Source organism: Aotus nancymaae, unplaced genomic scaffold (genome assembly GCF_030222135.1).
Source record: "Aotus nancymaae isolate 86718 unplaced genomic scaffold, 86718_ANA_hifiasm-v0.15.2.pri h1tg000011l, whole genome shotgun sequence".
Lineage (NCBI taxonomy): Eukaryota > Metazoa > Chordata > Mammalia > Primates > Aotidae > Aotus > Aotus nancymaae.
The window spans coordinates 74,446,467-74,472,729 of record NW_026988422.1 but is presented as its reverse complement, the minus strand read 5'-3'; the positions used below and the strand labels follow the sequence as shown (position 1 = coordinate 74,472,729).

Here is a 26,263-nt window from a genome sequence, read left to right as displayed (position 1 = left end):
TCAACTTTAGGCAAAGTTTAACTCTTTTAACAAATTGCCAATCAGGAGATCTTTGAATCCACTTATGACCTGAAAACCTCCCTCTCCCTCAACTAGACAGAACCAATGAAACCAACGTGTACCTCACATGTATTGATTGATGTCTATGTCTCCCTAAACTGCATAAAACCAGGCTGTATCCCAGCCATCTTGGGCACATGGTCTCAAGACCTCCTGAGGTTGTGTCATGGGTCACGGTCCATACGTTTGGCTCAGAATAAGTCTCTTCAAATATTTTACAGAGTTTGGCGTGTGTGTGTGTGTGTGTGTGTGTGTGTGTGTGTGTGTGCATGCGAACAATGGCTTACTCTGTGCCAGGCATTGTCCTAAACACTTCACATGAACTGTCATTTAATCCATACAACACTCCCTAGATGAGAGCTGTTATCCCTATTTTACAGAAAAGGAGGCACAGGAAGATTCAGTACTTTGCCTAAAGATTCGTAGGTATTGAGTGGCCAAACCAGCAGTCAAGCCCAAGTGTCAGAGGCTTTCGAACCAGAGCCACTCCATCATGAACAAGGGTTGGGTAAAATAAGGCTGAGACCTACTGGGCTGCCTTCCTAGTCACAGGATGAAGAAGGAGGTAGGCACAAGATACAGGTCACTAAGACCCTGCTGATAAAACAGTTTGCGGTAAAGAAACCAGCCAAAACCGAGATGGCAATGAAAGTGACCTCTGGTCGTCCTCACTGCTCCTTATACACTAATTATAATGCATTAGCATGCAAAAGACACTCCCTCCAGCACCAAGACAGTCTATAAATGCCATAGCGACGTCTGGAAATTACCCTATATTGTGTAAAGGGGAGAAACCCTCAGTTCTAGGACTTGCCGCCCCCCTTTCCTGGAACACTCATGAACAATCCACCCCTTGTTTAGCATATAATCAATAAGCAATTATAAGTATACTACGACCGAGCAGCCCACACCACTGCTCTGACTATGGAGTAGCCATTTTTTTCTTTTGAGATGGAGTCTAACTCTGTTGCCAGGCTGGAGTGCAGTGTCGCGATCTTGACTCACTGCAATCTCTGCCTTCTGAGTGTAAGTGATTCTCCTGCCTCAGCTTTCCAAGTAACTGGGATTACAGGTGTACACCACCACACCCAGCTAATTTTTCTATTTTTAGTAGAGATGGGGTTTCACCACATTGGCCAAGATGGTCTCGATCTCTTGACCTCATGATCTGCCCACCTTGGCCTCCCAAAGGGCTGAGATTACAGGCATGAGCCACTGTGCCTGGCCAGAATAGCCATTCTTTTCTTCCTTTACTTTCTTAATAAATTTGCTTTCACTTCCACTTTACTACGGACTTGTCCTCAATTTTTTCTTGCACAAGGTCCAAGAACCCTTTCTTGGGGTCTGGTTTGGGAATCCTTTCTGGTAACACTAGTATTCTGGATTGGGATCATACTCTCAGTCACTATGCTTTTTTTTTTTTTTTTTTTTGAGACAGAGTCTTGCTCTGTCACCCAGGCTGGAGTACAGTAGCACAATCTTGGCTGACTACAACCTCCACCTCCTGGGTTCAAGCAATTCTCTGCCTCAGCCTCCTGAGTAGCTGGGATTACAGATGCCTGCCACCACGCCTGGCTAATTTTTGTTTATTTAGTAGAGACGGGGTTTCACCATCTTGGCCAGACTGGTCTTGAACTCCTGACCTCATGATCTACCCGCCTTGGCCTCCCAAAGTGCTGGGATTACAGGCGTGAGCCACTTCGCCTGGCTGTCACTATGCTTTTCAAAGCAAACCTTTTTACAATTCCACATAGTCCAAAAGACATGGCATAGTCTTCCAGAGACCTGTGCCTGAATGTGAAACCTCCACATTACTGAAGGACCAAGGGCAGTCCTTTAGTTTCTCTATAATTCTGTTTCCTCCAAAACAGCATGAGGAGATCCAAACTACAGACTTCATGGAGCTTCTGGAAGGACAAGACAAATTCAAGTCTGTTTAAGAAATGATTTGAAAGCTGTAACATATGGCATAAAAGAAATATTGCCTTAAGGCACATTGGAAAATCCTTAAACCCAAAATAGGAAAATAAACTTTTTTTTTTTTTTAATGCAAATACCCTCTAGCAACTTGGCAGATCACCTGAAAGGCTGAGAAGTCTGTCAAGGAGAGGGGTGGTTTTGTGCATCTGTCATGCTCAACTGAAAAAGGGAGATATTAATTGAAATTAATTGAAAGAGCGTATACCTGTGCACTTGGTGCCTGCACACACACAGAGGCTCTCAAAGGATGAAAATCGCTATTATCAAGCCAGGAGCAGCAGCAATCTGCATTGCCCCCAGGACCCAGGCAGGTACAGAAGTTTGGGGGTGGGTCAAGGAAGGCAAAGCTCACAGTGCAGAAGTGGGGACTTCAGCAAACCAGCAGCTCCAGCGCCGGCCGCCCTGTGGAAACATTAGCCCTTTCTTTCACACTTCCACGTGAGATTTCCCAAATTTCCAAGAGTGCTCACTTATAAATAAAACATGTCAGGAGCCACCAATTGGCCTCCTGGGATCTAGCCCTCGGCCGGAAGTGACATCTGACTCTTTTAAGATGCTTCCTGGCCAGGTGTGGTGGCTCATGCCTGTAATCCCAGCACTTTGAGAGGCCAGGGCGGGTGGATGGCTTGAGGCCAGGAGTTCGAGACCAGGCTGGCTAACATGGTGAAATCCTATCTCTACTAAAACTACAAAAATTAGCCAGACATGGTGGTGCACACCTGTAGTCCCTGCTACTTGGGAGGCTGAGGTAGAATTGCTTGAACCCAGGAGATGGAGGCTACAGTGAGCTGAGATCATACCACTGCATTCCAGCCTGGGCAATAGAGAGAGACTCCATCTCAAAATAAAGGAAAAACAAAAAGATGTGGCTGGGTGTGGTGGCTGACGCCTGTAATCCCAGCACGTTGGGAGGCTGAGGCGGGCAGATCACAAGATCAGGAGTTTGAAGCCAGCCTGGCCAACATGGTGAAACCCCATCTGTACTAAAAAAATACAAAAAGTAGCCAGGCATGGTGGCATGTGCCTGAAATCCCAGCTACTCAGGAGGCTGAGGCGGGAGAATTGTTTGAACCTGGGAGGCAGAGGTTGCAGTGAGCCGAGATCGTGTCACTGCACTCTAGCCTGGGTGACAGAGGAAGACTTCATCTCAAAAAAAAAAAAAAGATGCTTCCTCATAATTATGTATAAGCCACAGTTTAGGCTTCTTTCAGCTAACTCCGGCCTGCCCTTGCTGCCTTCCCCTTCCTGCTCCCTCAGCTTCACTCCACCCCCCCAGTGAAGCCAGCTTTCCCTCTTCTTCCTACTCCCGGCCTCTCCTTTCCTTCTTTTTAGCTCATACTCAGCTACCTTGAAAGCACAAAGCAGCTCTCCTCCCCTGCGTGCCAATCAATGCCAACATTCTTCCTGCCAACATAATCTCAACCTGCTGCTCTCCTCCAGCACTCAGATCACTTTTGCAATTTAGTGTGGTTCTCATGAAGGAAGGCGGGTTATAGCTAGCTCTCGATCTCCCATAGAAAGGAGGACAGAGGGGAAGCACAGATCATCCAAGAGAAGAGTCCCCCCCACAAAGTCGCCTGGCTCTGCCTTTAGCCTTGTGGTGGGTACACAGGTCCAAAGCACACCGCTGCAGCCCCCTGTGCCATGTTGGTGTTGGTGCTCCAAGAGGAGGCTGAGATGAGCTTACCAGTGGCTTGGAGAGAGCCTTGGTGAGGGTTTACAGGGCTCTGCCTCCAGCCGACGCGGGAGTGACCCGCCTGGCCGCTACCTCACGGCCATCGTTCTTGCCTCAAAACAGGGAGGGACCTTTGAGCCCTGCAGGCATCCATGTAGCTCTGGCCCATGTGCCTACGGCAGCCCAGAACCCCTTCCCCAACTGCCACCTCCATTAACTTTGTCACCTCATCCCCAGCAAGCCTGTGGCCAAAGGCAGTTTCAGTTTTACTTTCTTTGCTTTCATGTGACCTGGGAGTTCTCAAGGGCAGTGACAAGGACTCAAGGGCCCTTGCAGGAGGGAGAAGAGAGTAGAAACACTAGCAATACCTGATGTGTTACGTCTGTCCTCAGGCGCTATCTGGTTTGAGCCAAGCCCTGACTTCAAGGAGAGGAACAGTTAGGCCCAGTGGAGAATTTCAAGGAATTTTCTGCCTGGCTCACTGGTTTTGCCTCGCCAGCGCCCTGGGGTGGGCTCTCAACATACCCTTGGGCTCCTTAGGTGGGGCAGGGCAAGGTGGATGTCAACTGGGGCAGGGGGAGGGGCTGTGCTGTGCTCTGTTCCCTTCCGACTTACTGTTTGTTTGGGACGTCTGGACGAGGGCTACAAACAGTTCCTCTCTTTGTTTCCACGGCCTTGCAGAATGTGTGCTTCCCTCAAAAGGGCATAAAGGCCCCCTTTCTTCTGCCCGCCCGCGCCACGGGGGGTTGTTCTGCAGGGCTCAGGCCTACGGGCCGGAGCCAGCCCCAAGCGCTGACTGTGGCGGCTCCATCGGCTCCCACAGCCTGAGCTCACGTCGCCCATGCAGCAACGTGGTCTCGGCAGCCAGCCCGCCCCAGTTCTTAAAGCTACAGAGCTGCGGGCAGCTGCCTGGACCCTGCAGCCCAGTTCTCCCTGCAGGAGTTAGCCTGCTGTCCCCGTGTCAACAGAGGGTAATTTTGAAAAATCCTGACACCAGGGTCACAGCCCCAGAAATTCAGATGTAATTGATCTAGGGGTGTCTGGCCTGGGCACTAAGGATTTTTGAAATCCCTCAAGTGATTCCAACGTGTAGCATAACTGGCAAATTGCCATCTGTGCTGTTCAAACTTCAGTGTGCGCCGGGATCACTAGGGGATCCTGTGAAAGGGAAGGCTTGATCCAGAAGATCTGGGGTCAGGCAGAGATTCTGCATTTCTAAAAAGCTCCCACAAGATGCAGTTGCTGGTCCGTGGGACACACTGTGAATAGCAGGGGTGATGTTTTGAGCTTGGATCTACATTCTGCCGCCCACATTTAGAGGTCTTGGTAAGTTTCTAGGCCTGTTTCCTCCTCACTTATCTTGCTTGGCTGCTCCGAGGATTGACTGAGATAATAATAAGCATTACTCACTAGAACAGTACCAGCACTTAGAAAGTACTCAAAAGGGCCAGATGCAGTGGCGAACGCCTGTAATCCCAGCACTTTGGAAGGCCGAGGTGGGTGGATCACCTGAGGTCGGGAGTTCAAGACCAGCCTGACCAACATGGAGAAACCCCATCTCTCCTAAAAATTTAAAATTAAGCATGCATGGTGGTGCACGCCTGTAATCCCAGCTATTCGGGAGGCTGAGGCAGGATAATTGCTTGAATCTGGGAGGCGGAGGTTACGGTGAGCTGAGACCGCACCATTACACTCCAGCCTGGGCAACGAGAGTGAAACTCCGTCTCAAAAAAAAAAAAGAAAAGAAAACAAGAAAGTGCCCAAAAGATGTTGACTATGACCATGATTTTCTCCTGATGTGTTCTTCTCCTGCTTCAAAGCCATCAGGACTTACCTTTGGACCCAACTTACAGTTGACCCTTTGACAACGTGGGGTTTAGGAGCACCAAACCTTGTGCAGTCGAGAAGTTATGTATAGGCCTGATGTGGTGGCTCATGCCTATAATCTCAGCACTTTGGAAGGCCAAGGTGGGTGGATCATGAGGTCAAGAGATCGAGACCATCCTGGCCAACATGGTGGAACCCCGTTTATAATAAAAATACAAAAATTAGCTGGGCGTGGTGACATGCACCTGTAGTCTCAGCTACTCAGGAGGCTGAGGCAAGGGAATTGCTTGAAGCCGGGAGGCGGAGGTTGCAGTGAGATGAGATTGCACCACTGCACTCCAGGCTGGTGACAGAATGAGACTCCGTCTCAAAAAAAAAAAAAAAAAAAGAAAAGAAAATTCATGTATAAATTTTGCTGTTGTTTTTGTTATTTTGAGACAGATTCTTGCTCTGTCACCCAGGCTGGAGTGCAGTGGCATGAACACGGCTCACTGCAGTCTTATCCTCCTGGGCTCAAGCGATCCTTCTACCACAGCCTTCTGAGTAGCTGGGACTATGTGTACGTGCTACTACACCAAGCTGTTTCTTTTATCTTTTGTAGAGACAGGGTCCCATCATGTTGCCCAGGCTGGTTTCAAACTCCTGGTCTCAAGGCATCCTCCCGCCTAGGCCTCCCAAAGTGCTGGGATTATAGATGTGAGTCACCCTGCTCAAGCCATGTATAACTTTTGGCTCTCCCAAAACTTAACTCCTAATAGTCTACTGTTGATCAGAAGAAGCCTTACCAATTATATAAATGGACTGATTCACACAGTTTGTATATGATGTATGCATTACATACTGTATTCTTAAAATAAACTAGAGACAATATTATTAAGAAAATCACAAGGAAGAGAAAATAAATTTATTTTCCATGAAGTAGATCATCATAAAGGTCTTCATTCTCATTGTCTAAGTAGGCTGAGGAGGAAGAGGAAGAGGAGGAGTTGGTCTTGCTGTCTCAGGGATAGCAGAGGCAGAAGAAAGCCCATGTATAAGTGGATACTCACAGTTTAGACCAATGTTGTTCAAGAGTCAGCTGTATGAAGCCCAAAAGCCACGTGAGGCCCATCACTGAATAGTCCCAGGTAGCTCCAAGCTTCATCTTCCCAGTCTCTCATGAATTTCTGTACCCATAGAGCCCCAAACGCAAGTCACGTGCCTAAGCTCTCCCTTTCACCTCCGGGTTTTTGCATGTCCCTTCCTAAGCCTGGTTCATTCTTCCCAACCTCTTCCTCCACCTGGTTAACTTCTTCCTTTCCCTGAGGGCTTGACTCAGGTGAGACATCGCCTCCAGGCAGCCTGTCCTGGCTCCTAAGACCAGGTGAGGAGCCCCCTCTGTGTTCCCAGCAGCATGCCATGCTTCGCTTCCTCCTGAATCCTTAGACATGGGCAATAGATTTCCTTGTCTATCCCTCCTCAGTGGCCGTAAGCTCAGGGTGAGCAGGGCCTATCTTGCTTTCCACTGAGTTTTATCACTGAGGTAATAAAATAGTAAACACAGTAAGTGTTGAATTCATAGTAAGTGTTAAACACTTACTTCATAGCAAGTGTTCAATAATGTTGGTTAATTCTGCTTTTGACTTTTTTTTGTTTTGTTTGTTGCTTTTTAAAAATTTTTATTTTTTTTTCTTTATTGTTCATTTTGGTTTTGGTTTTTTGTTTTGCTTGTTTCTCTTTTTTGTTATGACTCATCTTGTCCTTTTTTTAGTAAGTGTTCAATAATGTTGGAATGAGTGACTGACTGAATAAATGAATGGGTTTAAGTGAAAAGTGAAAGATCTCTTTTATTATAGAATCAGAAACCCCATGTCATGCAGACTTACCCACCTACGGTGCCATCTCTGACCTGCTGGACCCTCAGGCATCGCTCTGTGAAGGACCATAATGACTGCAGCTACCCATCGTGCATGTTCTCCGTTAGGGACAAGAAAACCCCCTCCGCGCAGGCTGGCCCCTTCCCCCGCTCTGACTGCTCTGCAGCTGCATTCCTGAACCCCTACCTAGGCACCACATCAAGGCTGCCAGACGTGCTACAATTAAGCAAAGCCTGATTACAGCCATCTGGGCAGCTCGAGGGAGGGCAGGGAAAACATACATTGGTTATCCATACTTGTAAATTCCTGTTTGACACATATCTGTAAAAAACTCCTGGTTTCTCTCTTTTTTAAAAGGCTGCCACCACAAAAGTCACAGGATAATGTATTGTAGGTCTGTTACAAGTTAGCAAACTATCTCTGTGCCTGTTACCAGTGGACAGATTATGCCCCTCTCACCCTATATAAAACCCTCATTTTGTAAGCTCGGGGGCTGCCTCCTCTGACTGTCACGGAGCATCCCAGCAGGTTTTTCTTTTTCTTTTTTTTTTTGAGATGGAGCTTCGCTCTTGTTACCCAGGCTGGAGTGCAATGGCGCGATCTCGGCTCACCGCAACCTCCGCCTCCTGGGTTCAGGCAATTCTTCTGCCTCAGCCTCCTGAGTAGCTGGGATTACAGGCACACGCCACCATGCCCAGCTAATTTTTTGTATTTTTTTTTTTTTTGAGACGGAGTTTCGCTCTTGTTACCCAGGCCGGAGTGCAATGGCGCGATCTCGGCTCGCCGCAACCTCCGCCTCCTGGGTTCAGGCAATTCTCCTGCCTCAGCCTCCTGAGTAGCTGGGATTACAGGCACGCGCCACCATGCCCAGCTAATTTTTTGTATCTTTAGTAGAGACGGGGTTTCACCATGTTGACCAGGATGGTCTCAATCTCTTGACCTCGTGATCCACCCGCCTCAGCCTCCCAAAGTGCTGGGATTACAGGTATGAGACACCGCGCCTGGCCCAGCAGGTTAATAAAACTTTCTTGCCTGACTTTGGGTCTATTCTCCTTTCTCTCGGCTACCCTTACATTCTCCAGCCCCAGCTTTCCTGCAGAGCCCTGCTAAGTTGCTCTGTTTGTTGTCATACTTCCAGAGAATTAAATAGAGTTAATCAAGAGATAGTTGTTAAATTGAGCCAGGCTCACAAAGGAGACAGATCCTATCTGTTACACTAAACTTTATTAGACAAGAGCCAAAAGTTAGCAACAACTTGTGTCCATCAACAGATGAGTAGGTGACAGAAGAGTAGATAAACAACATGTGATATATACATACAGCGGAATACTATTCAGCCAGAAAAAGGAATGAAATTCCATACATAGTACAACATGGATGAAACTTGAAGGCTGTATGGTCTGAATGTTTGTATTCCTCCAAATTCATACATTGACATTGATACGTTGAGCCCTAATAATGGGATTGAGGCCCCAGAGAGCTGCCTTGTTCCTTCCACTTTGTGAGAACACAGCCAGAAGCCACCATCTATGAATCAGAAAGTGGGCCCTCACTAAGATCTAAGAGTGATAGTCTAGTAAGTTTTTAAAAATATAAATAAAGGGCAAGCACAGTGGCTCACGCCTGTAATCCCAGCCCTTTGGGAGGCCGAGGTTGGCAGATGACGAGGTCAGGAGATCAAGACCATCCTGGCCAACACAGTGAAACCCCGTCTCTACTAAACATACAAAAATTAGCTGGGCATGGTGGCACACACTTGTAATCCCAGCTATTTGGGAGGCTGAGGTAGGAGAATCGCTTGAACCCAGGCAGCAGATGTTGCGGTGAGCTGAGATTGTGCCACTGCACTCCAGCCAGGTCACAGAGTGAGACACTGTCTCAAAAATGAATAAATAAATAAATAAATATAAAATAAAGGCCGGGCGCGGTGGCTCATGCCTGTAATCCCAGCACTTTGGGAGGCAGAGGCGGGTGGATCACGAGGTCAAGAGATCAAGATCATCCTGGCCAACATAGTGAAACCCTGTCTCTACTAAAATACAAAAATTAGCTGAGCATGGTGGCACGCACCTGTAGTCCCCACTACTCAGGAGGCTGAGGCAGGAGAATTGCTTGAACTTGGGAGGTGGAGGTTGCAGTGAGCCAAGATCTGCACTCCAGCCTGATGCCTGGTGACAGAGCGAGACTCTGTCTAAAAAAATAAATAAGTAAAATAAAATAAAATAGATTTCTATTATTTATAAACCACCCTATTAATGATATTTTGTTCTAGCAACCTCACCAGACATTAAGCCAAGTGAAATCATCCAGATACACAAAAAAATATTGTACGATCCCTCTTATATGAAGTACCTAGAGTTAGGCAAATTCGTAGAGACAAAAGTAGAATAGCGGTTACCAAGGGCTGGCAGAAGATCGAGGAGTTACTGTTTAAGGGGTACAGGGTTTCTGTTTGAAATGAAAACGTTCTGGAGATGGATAGTGTGATGGTGGCATACCAGTGTGAATGTACTTAATGCCACCAAATTTTACACTTAAAAATGATTAATTTTTACATTATGCAAAATTTACTACAATGAAAACACTTGATTAGAAACCCGAACTATTGGCTGGGTACAGTGGCTCACACCTGTAATCTCAAAACTTTGGGAGGTTGAGGCAGGTGAATTGCTTGAGGTCCGATCAGGAGTTTGACGCCAGCCTGGCCAATGTGGAGAAACCTTGTGTCTACGACAAATGCAAAAATTATCCAGGAGTGGTTGTGGGCGCCTGTAGTCCCAGCTACTGGAGAGGCTGAGGTACGAGAATCGCTTGAACCCTAGAGGCGGAGGTTCCAGTGAGATGAGATCACACCACTGCACTCAAGCCTGGGTGACAGAGCGAGACTCTTTCTCTAAAAAAATAAGAAAGAAACAAACCAAGCAGCGCTTGGAGGATTCCTTGAAACCAAGCAGGGCCTGCAACAGGCCCTAGCCTTTCCTTTTCCATTCTTTCTTGAGGCTTAAAGCTGAGATGCAGAGCCTCAGAAGGTTAAACTGTGTGGATGGCCAGAGGTACAAGGAATGCCAAATATTAATATTTACAGTTGGTTTCTTCAGTGGGTGAGATCCAGGCAAAACTGCTCAGGAAGAGAAATATTACAATATTCAGTTGGTGTCACAGTGTGCTTGGGAAGAGAAGCAATTGCTTGTGTCAAAAGAATGTAGAAGTATAATCAAGCTATTGTTTGCAATTGCTTAGCTAAAAATGAGGCCCCCTCCAGGAAAAAAAAAAAAGAAATTAAACCTAGGTAACTATTGTATGCCAAGTAATTGTAGCTATTTAAAAGTTTTAAAAGGGAAGGCAATTGAAGGGATTCAGTGAGCATTAGAAATAGGAATTGAGACGCTGTTCCCGAAGAGGTTCCTCAGCCTGAATTAGATATGAAGCCTCCAGACCTGGCCGGCTCCGACAATGGGAATATTATGGACTGGATGTTTATATCGCCTCCAAATGCCTGTGTTGAAGCTCTCACCCACAATGTGATGGGTTTTGGAGATGGGCTTTTGGGAGGTACTTAGAATTACATGAGGTCATGAGGGTGAGGCCCTGGTCTGATGGGATTAGTACCTTTGGAGACCCCAGAGAGCTTCCTTTCTTTCTTTCTCTGCCCTGTGTGTACACAGCGATAAGGCAGCCATCTGCAAGCCAGAAGAGGAACCTCACCAGAACCCACCCACCAAAGTTCTGATCCACTTGTGCCTCAGGGAATTACCTCTGTGTTCCCTGCAGCCGGCAGCCGCTAACTACCTCTGATGAAAATGTGGATCTAGGACCAAAGCCTGGGGCAGGGAGGGTTTCCTGTGACCTCCTCATAAATCTTCCTGTCTTCACGGTGCCTGGTGGCACCCGGCCAGCCACCCACCTCGACAGTGCCAGGCCCTCACCAGCTGGGATTTCCTGAAAGGTGAAGCAACTTGTCCCCTGTCCTAGAAACAGCAGCTCCTGAGTCCATGCTGCTGTTGGAATGAAGCCCACCCAACGGGGAAAATCCATAAGCACAACTAAGCTTCAGTTCAAGGAATCCAGGGTTTGCAGAGTTTTCAAAAGTACATTTCTCAGCCACAAATAATACCATTGTCACGGTAGCTTCCTGTTTTGCACAAATCCGTCATAATAAAAACAGAGAGAGGCACGAGGCCGGCATTCATTGTGTCTGTTGAGTTGTTTGGGAAATGATGGATTCTGGGGGCGGTTTGGAGGCAGGCAAAGACCCACGAAAGGCAAGGAGCAGCCAGCTTTCCTTCTGTTGGACAGAGATGCCCGGTGCCGCAAAGAAAAATCAGCACTAAGACAAAGGATCTTTCAGCAACACAGTTTTTACTTCCTGGACTGCAGGAAGGGTACCCTCGCTAGCCATCATGCCACAAGAGTACAGCGAACAAAGGAAAACACACAAATTTATCCCTTACACATTTGGGGTCGTCCTTACTGCTGTGTCTGATCTCTGCTGGCTGGAGCCAGATCTCACAATCTAAACTAAAATCCAATTGGCTAACAACTTAAAACTTTTCTAAACAGGTAAAAGCAATAGAGAGCTGGGACATGCCTGTGAGCACGTCCAGCACAGATATCTTGGTTAAAGTACCAGGACATAGAATGTACTATGAATGTAGTATGTTTAACAGCTACCTAGGATAGGGCTTAACAAAGAGTTATTAGCACATTTATGATTTATTCTTTAACAAGAAAGGAAACTTTGAAAAGGAACTTTTCTACTTCCCACGCCTCCTGTTCCTACACTGTGGGCCTGGGGCATCACAATCCATTTCCTGACTGGTCCTTGCTCTCTGGTCCCTTTCCTTATCTTCCACACTGCTTCTAGACCAATCATCCCCAAAGGATATTTTGGTTACATCATTTATTTGCTCAAGATCTTTCAAGGGGCCGGGTGCGGTGGCTCACGCATGTAATCCCAGCACTTTGGGATGTCGAGGCGGGTAGATCACCTGAGGTCAGGAGTTTGAGACCAGCCTGGTCAACGTGGTGAAACCTCGTCTCTGTTAACAATACAAAAATTCGCTAAGCGTAGTGGTGCAAGCCTATAGTCCCAGCTACTAGGGAGGCTGAGGCAGGAGGATCACTTGAACCTGAAAAGTGGAGTTGCGGTGAGCCAAGATCACGCCACTGCACTCCAGCCTGGGTGACAAAGCGAGAGTCCATCACACACACACACACACACACACACACACACACACACACACACACCCTTCAAGGGCCTTTCCAGTGACCATAGAGTCAAGTCTAAAGACTTAGGCGGTCCCTCCACTAGGGACTGCGAACTTATCAACACAGACTCTGCTTCCAGGGCTGAAACTAGGGTGAAACTAGTGCAAAGTTTAAGGGAGTACCAAACAACTCAGTAACCAATATGACTACTATTTTTTTTTTTTTTTTTAGACAGAGACTCGCTCTGTTGCTGTCTGGAGCGAAGTGGTGCAATCTTGGCTCACTGCTATCTCTGCCTCCCAGGTTCATGCGACTCTCCTGCCTCAGCCTCTCGAGTAGCTGGGATTACAGGTGTGCGACACCACATCCAGCTAATTTTTTGTGTTTTTAGTAGAGACGGGGTTTCACCATGTTGACCAGGGTGGTCTTGAAATCCTGACCTGGTGATCCACCCTCTTTGGCCTCCCAAAGTGCTGGAATTACAGGTGTGAGCCACTGCACCCGGCTGAGTACTAATTCTTTTAAAATCAAAGTTAATGCAAAAATTCCACAATGAACACGATACCAAAATTTTAAACGAGGTCAGGGCTGGCCCTACACTCGGACACTTGGCTCCTGCCTGGCCCTACTGCTTCCTCACTGAGCTAATCAGATAATCGACTCCTTGTTTCCAGAACCATGCAGACACCTCCACCAGCACATATCTGCTCCTACTGCCTCCTCCCCCAGCAGCCCCCAGAAGACCAACCCCGTTCCTCTGCTCACCAAAGCCTTTTTCTCTCCCACTCTCCCAGCTCTTATCTGCGTTACAAACCCTTCCCTTTGCTCTCGCTTCTCTGAGCTCCTCTCGTTCTTATTGCCTTTCAAGGGCTTCAGACTTCCTTGGCAGCAGCACCTGGCAAGCACCAGGCTCACTCCCTGATCTCCTTCACTCCTTCACATCTTTGCTCCAAGTCTGCATCCTCAGGGAGGCCTGGCCTGGTGCCCTCTGTAAAGTAGCGCCCTGTCTCATGTCTCCTTCCCCCGCCAGCTCCTCATCCCTCTGGACCTGCTTTAGTTTTCACAGTACTTATCACCATCTGATATACCCCTCCATTGTTTTCTCTCTAGTGATTCTCTGTCTCCCTGCACTGGAATCTAAGCTTCAGGAGCTTCATGCCGGCCTGTTCATGGCTGAGTTCCAGAGCCTCCAACAGAGCCTGACACATGGCATAGAGTCAGTAAACACGTGTCAAACAGAATCTCTTCACACTCACTCCTAGCTGCAATCTCAATATATCAAGCAGATAAATGAAGGGTTTTTTTTTTTTTTGAGATGGAGTCTTGCTCTGTCACTCAGACTGGAGTGCAATAGTGCACTCTCAGCTCGCTGTAACCTCTGCCTCCCAGGTTCAAGCAATTCTCCTGCCTCAGCCTCCCGAGTAGCTGGGATTACAGGTGCATGGCACCATGCCTGGCTAATTTTTGTATTTTTAGTAGAGGCGGGGTTTCTCCATGCTGGTCAGGCTGGTCTCGAACTCCTGACCTCGTGATCCACCTGCCTTGGCCTCCCAAAGTGCTGGAATTACGGGTGTGAGCCACCACACCCAGCCAACTACTGGTCTCTTAATAATTGGGCACCTATTGTAGCTGCCTGACTTTTCCATGTATTTCTCTATGTTGCTCTCCTGTTTATTCTCTGTGGGCAGTTGTCTGGAGCAGGAATCCTGCTTTGCACCTTAGGAACCTCCAGACTTAGTAGCAGGCCTGGCACAGGGCTCATGATCAGCCAGTGGTTTGTTGTTGCTGTCATTTCAATGAAATTGAATTAAACACCTGTCTCGATTTGATTTGGCAAGTCCTCAGCACCTGTTCTTCAGTTGTCTGGTGAAAAGTAAAAAGATAATGCAATTTCTTTCTTTCTTTCTTTCTTTTTTTTTGTGAGACAATGTCTTACTCTTTTTGTCCAGGCAGGAGTGCAGTGGTGTGATCTCAGCTCTCTGCAAGCTTCACCTCCCAGGTTCAAACATTTCTCCTGCCTCAGCCTCCCTAGAGTGGGGATTACAGGCACGTACCACCACACCCAGCTAATTGTTGTATTTTTAGTAGAGACGGGGTTTCACCATTTTGGCCAGGCTGGTCTCGAACTCCTGACTTCAAGTGATCCTCCCACCTTGGCCTCCCAAAGTGCTGGGATTATAGGCATGAGCTACCATGCCCAGTCAATAATGCAATTTTTATGTAATAGACGTTATAAATAAAAATAACAGCTGACATGGATTAAACTCTGTGTCATAAGATGTACCTGGATTTCCTCATTCAGTTATCACAACTCTATGCAGTAAGTGCTATTATATCCCCATTTCACCAAAGAAGAAACTGAGGCTGCCAGATCACAGGGGAGAAATTGCGGCTATAGACACAGTGGAGAAGCTGAGAGCTGGGACTCCAACCAGACAGTCTGACTCCAGAGCCAGCTTGGAAATGATCTGAAGCCACTGGACGGGCCAATTTGGAAGACAGAGGAAAGGGAAATCCGAGAGCCCAGGACAGAGTCAGGCAGAGGAGGAACCTGCAAAGGAATGGCCTCTGGACAGGAGGAAAGCCAGGAGAGAGAAATGTCATGGAAACCAAGAGAGACAAGCCGGGTATGATGAGTGTGGAAAGTGGTTCTCGGACTTGGCATCATGGACACTCTTGGTAACCTTGACAAGAGCAGCCCCTATGTCCAGATTTCTCAACTGCGACACTACTGACGTTTGTGGCCAGATAATTCCATGTCGCAGGGGGCTGTCCTATGCTTGTAGATGTTGGACAGTATCCGTGGCCTCTGCTCACTTGATGCTGGTAGCAACACCCTTCACCAGTCACAACAATAAAAAATGTTCTCAAATGTTGCCAAATGTCCCCAGGTTCTCAAACACTGCCAGATGTCCCCAGGTACAAAATCATCCCAGGTTGAGCACTACTGCTCTATAGAGTGGTGGGTGGAAGCCGATTTGGAGTAGGCAGAGGAGGGAATGGGAGGCGAGGGAGAGAAAGCCTGCACAGACATGCGCAGAAGTGGGAGCTGGAGGCAGAGGCGGGGCCAGGGGAATGTGTTTCTAAAACTTTCATGTATGCGTATATATATGTGTGTTTCATGTATGTCTTTGTGTGTGTGTGTGTGTTGATATATATGGTGAGAGATAGCAGAGGAGGACTGTACATTGACGGCAATGACACAGGAGAGAGTGAACGTTTGCTGATCTGCTGATAAAGTGGAGAGATTATAAAGAGAAAGAGAGAAACAGCAGTTGTGAATTTCTGGGATAGGCAACAAGAAATGGGATCTAGACTACAAGTTGCGGGATTTGCCTTTGCAGGAGTACAGACATTTGCTCTGGTATAAGAGAAGGAAGAGAGGCCCTACGCAGAAGTAGATGTAGGAAGGCGTGTGTATTTGGTGATGGGAAGAGGAGGGAGCTCCCATCTGTTGGCTTCTATTTTCCCAGCCAAGCCTGTGACAGGGTCATCAGCAGAGCTGGGATGGAGATGGAGGAGGAGGGAGGAAAAGGCACAGAATACTTGTCTCAGAGTGCAGCAAAGCAGGCTAAAACGAGAAGGGGGAAGGATTGCTAGGCCGTGTTGATAGCCCATTTGCAGTCTGAGGCCAGGAATTTGAAATGAGGCCAGCCCATGTAGTGTGAGGATTTTCTCCGGCAACTTCATCTGCTCTGGGAACAGCATGGAGTGCGTGGATGAAGCCTTGGTGACTGGCAGCAGCTCCCCAGACAGCCTACAGGAGCAGGGGCCCATCATTAAGTTGCTCTCCCTTGGGCCTGAGAGAAACATGGGGGTATCTTTGCACTTTCAAGATCAAGAATGAAAGGGGTGCCGGGCACAGTGGCTCATACCTATAATCCCAGCACTTTGGGAGGCTGAGGCAGGCGGATCATTTGAGGTCAGGAGTTCGAGACCAGCCTGGCCAACATGGTGAAATCCAGTCTCTACTGAAAATATAAAACATAGCCAGTCATAATGGCGGGCACCTGTAATCCCAGCTACTCGGAAGGTTGAGGCAGAAGAATTGCTTGAACCTGGGAGGCAGAGGTTGCAGTGAGCAGAGATCACGCCACTGCACTCTAGCCTGGGTGACAGAGGCAGACTACATCCCAAAAAAGAAAAGAATGGAGGAGGTCCCAGCAGCACCCTCCCATCCTCAGAAGCAGATGCACAAATCTCCTAGACCACATGCAATTCTCCATATCCACATGCCCTGCAGCGCCTGTGAGCCCCTACTTTACCCTACCAAGAAGAAAACCGAAGTCTGCTGATGTTCCACATTCTCTCAGAGGACACCACTGCTTCTCTGCCAGTCACATCTGCCTCTACTCCCAATGCCACTTTCCTTTTGGCTCTCATTGACAGTCGCGGGGGGAGGGTGGCAGGTATGAGCAATGAGTGCAGGTGGAAATCAACATGCAAAATTCTAGACATTATGATCTGCTCATTCACGACTGGACATGAAACAAAAAGGCACTTTCTTGAGAAGGATTTAAATTCACCCTAATACTGGACTTCAACCATCGTCTCACAGAGAACTTAAGAGTAAGACATTCCAGAAGCCTTGCACACTGATCACTTCATTGGAGCCAGAGAGTCAAATTAAAAAATCTCTGGTGATTTATTTTTTAAAACCATATTCACTTGTTTATTATTTTTATAGTTTCTAATTTATTGATACCTAATAGACATACATATTTTCAGGGCACATGTGATAATTTGATACATTCACATAATCAAATCAAGGTAACAGGGATATCTATCACCTTAAATATTATCTTTTCTTTATGCTAGGAACATTTGAATTATTCTCTTCTGGCTATTTTGAAATACACAAGAAGACTGGGCACAGTGGGAGTGCCTCTAGTCCCAACACTTTGGGAGGCCAAAGTGGGAGGATTGCTTGAGTCCAGGAGTTTGGACTCAAGTCCAAACAGTCTGAGCAATATAGTAAGACCCTGTCTCTATAAAAATAAAAAATTAGCTGGACATGGTGGCACACATCTGTGGTTCCAGCCACTCAAGAGGCCAATACAGGAGGATCATTTGAGGCTGCAGTGGGCTATGATCACGCCACTGAATTGTAGCCTGGGTAACAGAGCAAGACCCTGTCCTCTCCAAAAACAAATGTACAGTAGATTGACGTAAACATAGTTACACCATTGATCTATCAAATATCTGATGAATTTACTTTGACTCGACTCAAGAATGCTTCCATAAGCCAACTTTATGATTCGTGTGGCATTTGGAATATCCCTGAAGTGTTAGGATGTGACCCAGCAGTAAAGGAGTGAACGACTTTCAATGTCCTGGTGGAAATGTCATATCATTGTAAGGGCATCATGGATGCCTGCTTTCTGATCGTCTCTACAGTGTGGCTGCTGGCCAGGCTGTCGCCGAGAGGTGGCCTAACCTCACACGGGGCTCTCAGATGAAGTGAAAAAGACAAATATCACATGATTCCACTTACATAAGGTTTCTAAAAAAGTCAAATTTAGATAATCCAGGAGTAGAATGAGGGTTGCTAGAGGCCAGGGAGGGGCTAAGGGTAGAGAGTGGGCTCCTAACCAAGGAGCATGAAGCTTCAGTCAAGCAAGATGAATAAGCTATAGAATCATCTGCCCAGCACGGTACCTACAGCCAACAACGACGTTAACATAGTTACCCCACTGATAGATCAAATATCTTTATTGATACCCAGAAAACTTTGTTAAGGGGGCCGGGTGCAGTGGCTCACACCTGTAATCCCAGCACTTTGGGAGGCCGAGGTGGGCAGATCTCGAGGTCAGAAGATCGAGACCATCCTGGCTAACACAGTGAAACCCCATGTCTACTAAAAATACAAAAAATTAGCTGGGCATGGTGGTACATGCCTGTAGTCCCAGCTACTTGGGAGGCTGAGGCAGGAGAATTGCTTGAATCCGGGAGGCGGAGGTTGCAGCGAGCCAAGATAGCACCACTGGACTCCAGCCTGGGGGACAGAGCAAGACTCCATTTCAAAAAAAAAAAAAAACTTTGTTAAGAAGATAGATCTCATGTTAAATGTTTACTACAATAAAATAATATATATATTTTTGGAGATGGAGTCTCACTGTGTCGCCCGGGTTAAAGTGCAGCAGCATGATCTCTGCTCACTGCAACCTCTGCCTCCCATGTTCAAAATAGTCTCCTGCCTCAGCCTCCCAAGTGGCTGGGACTATAGGTGTGCACCACCACACCCAGCTAATTTTTGTATTTTTAGTAGAGACAGGGTTTCACCATGTTGGCCAGGCTGGTGTTGAACCCCTGGGCTCAACTGATCCACCCACCTTGGCTTCCCAAAGTGCTGGGATTATAGACGTGAGCCATCATGCCTGGCCAAAATAAAATTTTTTTAAAAAAATCTCACACTGTGCGAGGTGGCTTACACCTGTAATCCTACCACTTTGGGAGGCTGAGGTGGTTGGGAGTTTGAGACCAGCCTGACCAACATGCAGAAACCCCATCTCTACCAAAAATACAAAATTAGCCGGGCATGGTAGAACATGCCTGTAATCCCAGGTACTTGGGAGGCTGAAGCAGGAGAATCACTTGAACCCAGGAGGTGGAGGTTGTGGTGAGCTGAGATCATGCCATTGCACTCCAGCCTGGGCAACAAGAGCGAAACTCCATCTCAAAAAAAAAAAAAAAAAGAATTCACTGGATAGTGTGTTAAAACATAGATTCGGCCGGGCGCGGTGGCTCAAGCCTGTAATCCCAGCACTTTGGGAGGCCGAGGCGCGTGGATCACGAGGTCAAGAGATCGAGACCATCCTGGTCAACATGGTGAAACCCCGTCTCTACTAAAAATACAAAAAATTAGCTGGGCATAGTGGCGTGTGCCTGTAATCCCAGCTACTCAGGAGGCTGAGGCAGGAGAATTGCCTGAACCCAGGAGGTAGAGGTTGTGGTGAGCCGAGATCGAGCCATTGCACTCCAGCCTGGGTAACAAAAGCAAATCTCCGTCTCAAAAAAAAAAACAAACACACAGATTCCTGGGCATTGCTCCCAGAGTTCTTGATTCAGCAGGCCTGGGGGTAAGGCCCAAGAATGAGCATTTTGCAGCTTCCCAGGAGGCTGGTGCTGCTGGTCTGGGGACCATACCTTATTACTACAGTGGAAGAAGATGGGAGGCTGTCAGGTTGGAGTCTGAATTCCGGTCTCAACCAGCTTTGCAAGCTTGAGCAAGTAATTTCAGTGCTCACCTGTAAAATGGGAATCAGTGTATGGCACACCTGGAGAAGTTGTTTTGGAAATCAGAGAGAAATCACGTTAAGTCCAAGGTCCTAAGTAGGTGCCCAGTAAAAGAAAGTAGTTGCTATTTCTGTCACCATTTTAAAACACCTCCACAACTCACAGCTGTTTGGATTAGGCATTCAAGACAAGCCTCAGCCTCAAAAGTCGTGAGGAGGTTACTGAATTGGTAATCTCTCCACCCTCTCTTCCTCCTCTTCTGAACACCCAGGTACCAAAATAGCCCCTAACACCCACCAATGCACTGCCAGCGATGACATTTCTAAGCGGAGGAGATAACTGATCACTTTCAAATTTTGTAATATTTTAAGTACATTATCTTTAAAATCTGGGTCAGGATGAATATTGAACTTAGGCTCATCAAATGTTAGAGCTGAGAGGAAACTTTGAAACCACCGAATTTTCTAGTTGAAGTTGAGGATGTCGAAGGTGAGGATGTCGAAGGTGAGGAAACAGAGACCTAGAGAGGGGTAGCAACTTGCCAAAGGTGGCACAGCAAATCCAAGGCAAGCGCAGACCTGGAAGCCGTGAGTGCTGCCTGCCGGTCCGGCTCGGACTTTCACAGTCAGATTCTCAGCCCCACTGACCCAAAATGCCATGCTTTCCTAAATAAAACTGCAGATTCCCTGGGCTGGTGGGGATAACCAGAACTGATACCCAAAGTAAAAATAATTCTCATTCTAAGCCAGTGGTGATATTACCCTAAGGGAACACATCAGGATCTCGAAGAAAAAAAGGGAGATTTTTGGCTGGGCGTAGTGGCTCACGCCTGTAATCCAAGCGCTTTGGAGGCCAAGGCGGGCGGATCACCTGAGGTCGGGAGTTCAAGACCAGCCTGACCAACATGGTGAAACCCTGTCTTAAAAAAACAACAACAAAAAAAGGAGATTTTTATGCTTACCAGCAAAGGGTATTATTTATTTATTTATTTTTCTTTCTTTTTTTATTTTTTTTTATTTTTAAAGACAGGGTTTCACCATGTTGGTCAGGCTGGTCTTGAACTCCCGACCTCAGGTGATCCGCCCGCCTTGGCCTCCAAAGTGCCTGGATTACAGGCGTGAGCCACCACGCCTGGCCTATTTATTTATTTATTTAGAGACTGGGTCTCACTCTGTCGCCCAGGCTGGAGTACAGTGGCGTGATCACAGCTCACCGCAGCCTCGACCTCCTGGGCTCAAACACTCCACCTCCCACTTTGGCCTCTCCAGTAGCTGGGACTACATGTGCATGCCCCCATACTCAGCTAATTTTTGTATTTTTAGCAGAGATGGGGTTTCACCATGTTGGCCAGGTTGGTCTCGAACTCCTGACCTCAAACGCTCTGCCTGCCTCAGCCTCCCAAAGTGCTGGGATTACAGGCATGAGTTACCATGCCTGGCCAGTGAAGGGCATTTGTTTAAAACTGTTTGGAAACTCTGCCCCCACACCATGTGACCTCCTTTCTTAAATTGCTATTCTCTTCAGTAAGTTAGGAGGTAGTCCCATTAGTTGGCCTTAATTCTTCTTTTTTTTTTTGAGACGGAGTTTCACTCTTGTTGCCCAGGCTGGAGTGCAATGGTGCAATCTCAGCTCACCACAACCTCTGCCTCCCGGGTTCAAGCGATTCTCCTGCCTCAGCCTTCTTAGCAGCTTCAAGCATGTGCCACCACACCCAGCTAATTTTGTATTTTTGGTAGAGATGGGGTTTTGCCATGTTGGTCTGGCGGGTCTCGAACTCCCGACCTCAGGCAATCTGCCCGCTTCGGCCTCCCAAAGCTCTGGGGTTACAGATGTGAGCCACCACGCCCAGCCTGGCCTTAATTCTTCTAAAGCTATCTCCTGCATCAAGCAGCCTCCCATCTTCTGTGTTTCATCTTCTCTTATTCTCCTTACACTGCACCCCAAATGCATAGAGAGCTTGCTGTGTGCCCACAGCAGAACAGACATCTTTTACTTTTATTTAACTCATAAAGATAAATAAGCTAAAGACCTATATGGATTAAATTTTTTTTTCCTATTTTTCTGATCCTTTCAACAGGGAAAATTTTCTTTTATTCCATGATTTTCCAGTATTCAATCAGCCAATATTTATAGGAGCCTGTTACTTGCTAAGCGTTCATTAACTGTTACTGTGTTTACAAGGAGGGTCCCTTACTTTCATTCGACAAATACATACTGAGTGTACCCAGCATGTGTTGGCTGTGGGCCACGTGGGTTATTCAATGATCAACAAGGTAACACAATCCCTGTCCTCATAGAGTATCCAGTCTGCCTTCTAAGAAATGACGTCTTTTTGGCAAGAGGACAGGCCTGCAGCAGTGGCCAGGATGAGGCAGGTGATCATCCTGAAGCTGGAGCTGGCTCACACAAGCTTGTAGGAGCCAAGTGTGAAATTTTCGAGAAGTTTGTCAGCCAGTTGTTAAATACAGCGATTATCAGAAATTAAATTATATAAACATAATTTAATGTTACATTAAAAATAAAGGTAATACACACTCAAAGCTCATCATCTCCCAATTATTTTATTTTTGATATTTGAGACAGAGTCTCACTCTGTCACCCAGGCTGGAGTGCAGTGGTGCCATCGCAGCTCACTACAGCCTTGACCTCCCAAGCTCAAGCAATCCTCCCGCCTCAGCCTCCTGAGGAGCTGGGACTTACAGATGTGCACCACCATGCTTGGCTAATTTTTGATTTTGTTTTAGAGATGAGGTCCCACCATGTTGCCCAGGCTGGTCTCGAACTCCTGGGCTCAAGTGATCTTCCCGCCTCAGCCTTCTGAAGTGCTGGGATTATAGGCATGAGCTATGAGCTACAGCACCCAGCCACTTCCTAATTATTTTCTGATGTTTTACTATCATCTCTGCTCTTGAGGTCCTTTACATCTATATGGTAGAAATGCTACATAATGGTGGCCTGTGGGCATTTCCTAGCTCTGCATTCAGTGCCATCAGGTTGGCAGCTTGGCATTGTAGTGGGGAATATTTATATTACGAACATTGGCAAATGCTACTAGGTTTTTTTTTTTCTTTATCTTCCAGAAAGCTGGTTGTTAAACATTTACTAAAACACCACTGCATACGTACAAGATAGGAAGAGTCAAATGAGTAATTAACATTTGGAGGAGGAGGCAAAATTAGCTGGGCGTGGTGGCGCATGCCTATAATCCCAGCTACTTGGGAGGCTGAAGCAGAAGAATCGCTTGAACCCAGGAGGCGGAGTTTACAGTGAGCCAAAGTTCACGCCATTGCCCTCCAGCCTAAGGGACAAGAGTGAAACTCCGTCTCAAAAAAGAAATAGACCTTGAACGCCAAGTAGAGAGACACAGGGTGAAAGTGAGGAGGGTGGGCAAGCTGTCTACAAGACTGCCTTTTGAGGACTGTCTGTGTTGAATTGTTTTTGGAGAGAAACATGAGGCTTAAAAAATAGCTTTATTTACCAAGTAAAACACTTGAGGTAGCAATTTAAAAAAAAGAAAAAAAAGACAAAAAGAAAAATCGCTTTATTGAGATTTAATTCTCAAACATACACAATTCACCTATTTAAAGTGTATAATTCAATAATATCTTGCATATTCATGGACATGGAGCTTTGCAACTATCACCACCATTTCAAAACACTTTCTTTCTTTTTTTTTTTTTTTTTTGGAGACAGTGTCTCTTGCTCTGTCATCCAAGCTAGAGTGCAGTGAGGCAATCACAGTTCACTGCAACCTCTGCCTCCCGGGCTCAAACAGTCCTCTTACCTCAGCTTCCCAAGTAGCTGGGACCACAGGCGTGTGCCACACCCACCTAATTTTTGTAGAGACAGGGTTTCACCATATTGCCCAGGCTGGTCTTGAACTCTTAGACTCAAGCAATCTGCCTGCCTTGAACTCCTAAAGTGCTGGGATTACAGGTGTGAGCCACTGCCCCCAGCCTAAAACTTTTCATCACCCCAAAAGAAACTACCAGACCCACTGGCGGTCACTCCCCATTCACGCCAGCCTTTTTTCCCCAGCCCAAGGCAACACTAATCTATTTTCTGCTTCTATAGATATAAGGCTATTTTTTTAAGATGACACAGAAATCTGAAATTGTATGAGTCAATCTGGGAGAGTGTTTCATGGGCAGCATGCCCTGTGCCAGCCCAGCAATTTCTCCAATTTTCCCAGTACGAGCTCAGTAAAACTGCCTCTTGACCACAGCTGACCCGCTCCCTCTCAGTGCTCGAACTTGATCCCTCCCCTGGGAAGGATCAAGTGGGAAAAGTTCCTACAGGTGAGCTGAGTGGTCAGCCTCAGGCTGAAGGTGCAAGCTGAAACCTTGAAGGGTGCAGAAGTCGGAGAAACAAGCCAAGGGCATGGGCAGGGAAAGACGCTCAGCTGAGCATGGACCTGTGTTCGAGTGTGGACCCAGACATTCTAAGGACAGACAAGCCTCTCTGGAGAACTGTGCTGTGGTCAGTCACCAGGCATTTTCTTTCTTTTTTTTGTTTTTGAGATGGAGTCTTGCTCTCTTGCCAGGGCCGGAGGGCAGTGGCATGATCTCAGCTCACTGCAACCTCTGCCTCCCAGGTTCAAGCGATTCTCCTGCCTCAGCCTCCTGTGTAGCTGGGACTACAGGCATGTGCCACCACACCTGGCTAATTTTTTGTATTTTTAGTAGAGACGGGGTTTCACCATGTTAGCCAGGATAGTCTCGATCTCCTGACCTCGTCGGCCTCCCAAAGTGCTGGGATTGCAGATGTGAGCCATTGCGCCCAGCCTGTCCTCAGGCATTTTCAAGGAAAGTCACAACCCGTATGGCTGTACAAACCGCTCCATCCATCACTGACTTGGCCCCAGGAGGAGTCACTAGTGAGAGGGTCTCACTCCCCAGTTTTCAATAATGCAGCTCCTTATTGGTTCTTTTTTTTTTTTCCCTGAAACGGAGTCTCACTTTGTCACCCAGGCTGGAATGTAGTGGCACAATCTCGGCTCACTGCAACTCCCACCTCCCAGGTTTAAGCGATTCTCCTGCCTCAGCCTCTCAAGTAACTGGGATTATAGGCACGTGCCACCACACCCGGCTCATTTTTGTATTTTTAGTGGAAAAGGGGTTTTGCCATGTTGGCCAGGCTGGTCTTGAACTCCTGACCTCAGGTGATCTGCCCACCTCAGCCTCCCAAAGTTCTGGGATTACAGGCATGAGCCACCACGCCTGGCCTCCCTACTGGTTCAATTGGCTACTTGTGCAGTATAAAGTGAGGGGATGACAAAGACCCCCACCTATCTCAAAACATTCCCACTACCAAATAGCACCTGAAACCCTTGTCGATCCTTTGAGTTATACCATTATCCCCAGAGGCCATGAATGAAATTCTTGTTATAGGGGATTGGAAGTGGGGGAAGGGCACTAGCACCTGTCTCAGGTCAGCAAGACTTTACTTTGGAAAGCAGGGGCTAGACTCTGCTTGTGGTAGGACATTGAAGACGTGAGCTTTGGATTGAGGCAGTGATGGTTCCAGGTGATAAAGATATAGAGGATGTGTTTTGGGGAAAGGTGCACCCAGACGGACAGCTGGGAAGGGAAGGATGGCCCAATGGAGAGTATCACTGAAGAGATATATAAAGGAGAGCTGCCATTTTTTTCTCCCTGCTATTTGCGGAGTCTTCTTCCACTCCATCTTTCTCTCTTCCCATCCCACACTATAAATAATTGCAAGTCTTTGTTCTTTGCCTTGGGAATAGCTTCTCCAGCTGTTGCCACATTTCTGAACTGAATAAATCATCTCTTTTGAAATCCACAAAAGAAACAGATTGAACTATGGTATATTCTTTTTAAGAGGCTTGACTCCACTAGGGAAAAAAGTTCCCTTGCCAAAGAAAGAACATGGAGTGCCTGTGATAGCCACCTGCCTTCAGGTGTAAAGACGCAGTGACAAGCACCCTTAGTCTTCTTAGCCACTGGCCTTGTGGCAGGAGGCGAGGCAGGCAAGCACAGGGCACAGGCAGAGTGGCAGCCTCTGCCAACCCTGAGAACCAGCCTCCTCCTCCCTCCTGGTGCCCCTAGGAATCAGCATATCCCAAGCATGACTCCGGGAAGCTCTTCAGGAAGGGGCAGACTAATTTCTCGGCAATAGCCACTGTTTTCGTGATATGACAGAAAGCGGTTCTAGAAGCCAGGGCCACCGAAGAACGGCATTTGCTCTGCTGCTGCTGCTGAGAAGAAAAGCAAGTGGGCACATGGTCTGCTTTCAGGGCAAACGAACTGGGGGCAGAGGGATTTCTCATGGGTGCTGTCTCATGAGCAGAGTAGATGGCTAGAGTTTTGTGTGGCTAGGAGAGGGGCCGGCCGCTGGAGAGCAGCTGTGGCTTTAGATCACCCGTGTCCAGGGTCAGAGTGAGCAGGTTTCATTCATC

At 47.3% G+C, this 26,263-nt stretch overlaps 1 protein-coding gene across 3 annotated transcripts in view; it reads right to left on the bottom strand.

Annotated features, from left to right (window-relative positions):
• Window positions 1-4,561, bottom strand: part of DGLUCY (D-glutamate cyclase) — a 107,306-nt gene extending 102,745 nt beyond the window's left edge. For all 3 annotated transcript variants that reach the window (XM_064375152.1, XM_064375151.1, XM_064375153.1), the window contains exon 1: window positions 4,331-4,561. The gene's annotated coding sequence lies outside the window, so the exon portion shown is untranslated. The remainder of the gene's footprint in view (window positions 1-4,330) is intronic.
• Window positions 4,562-26,263: the final 21,702 nt, after the last annotated feature.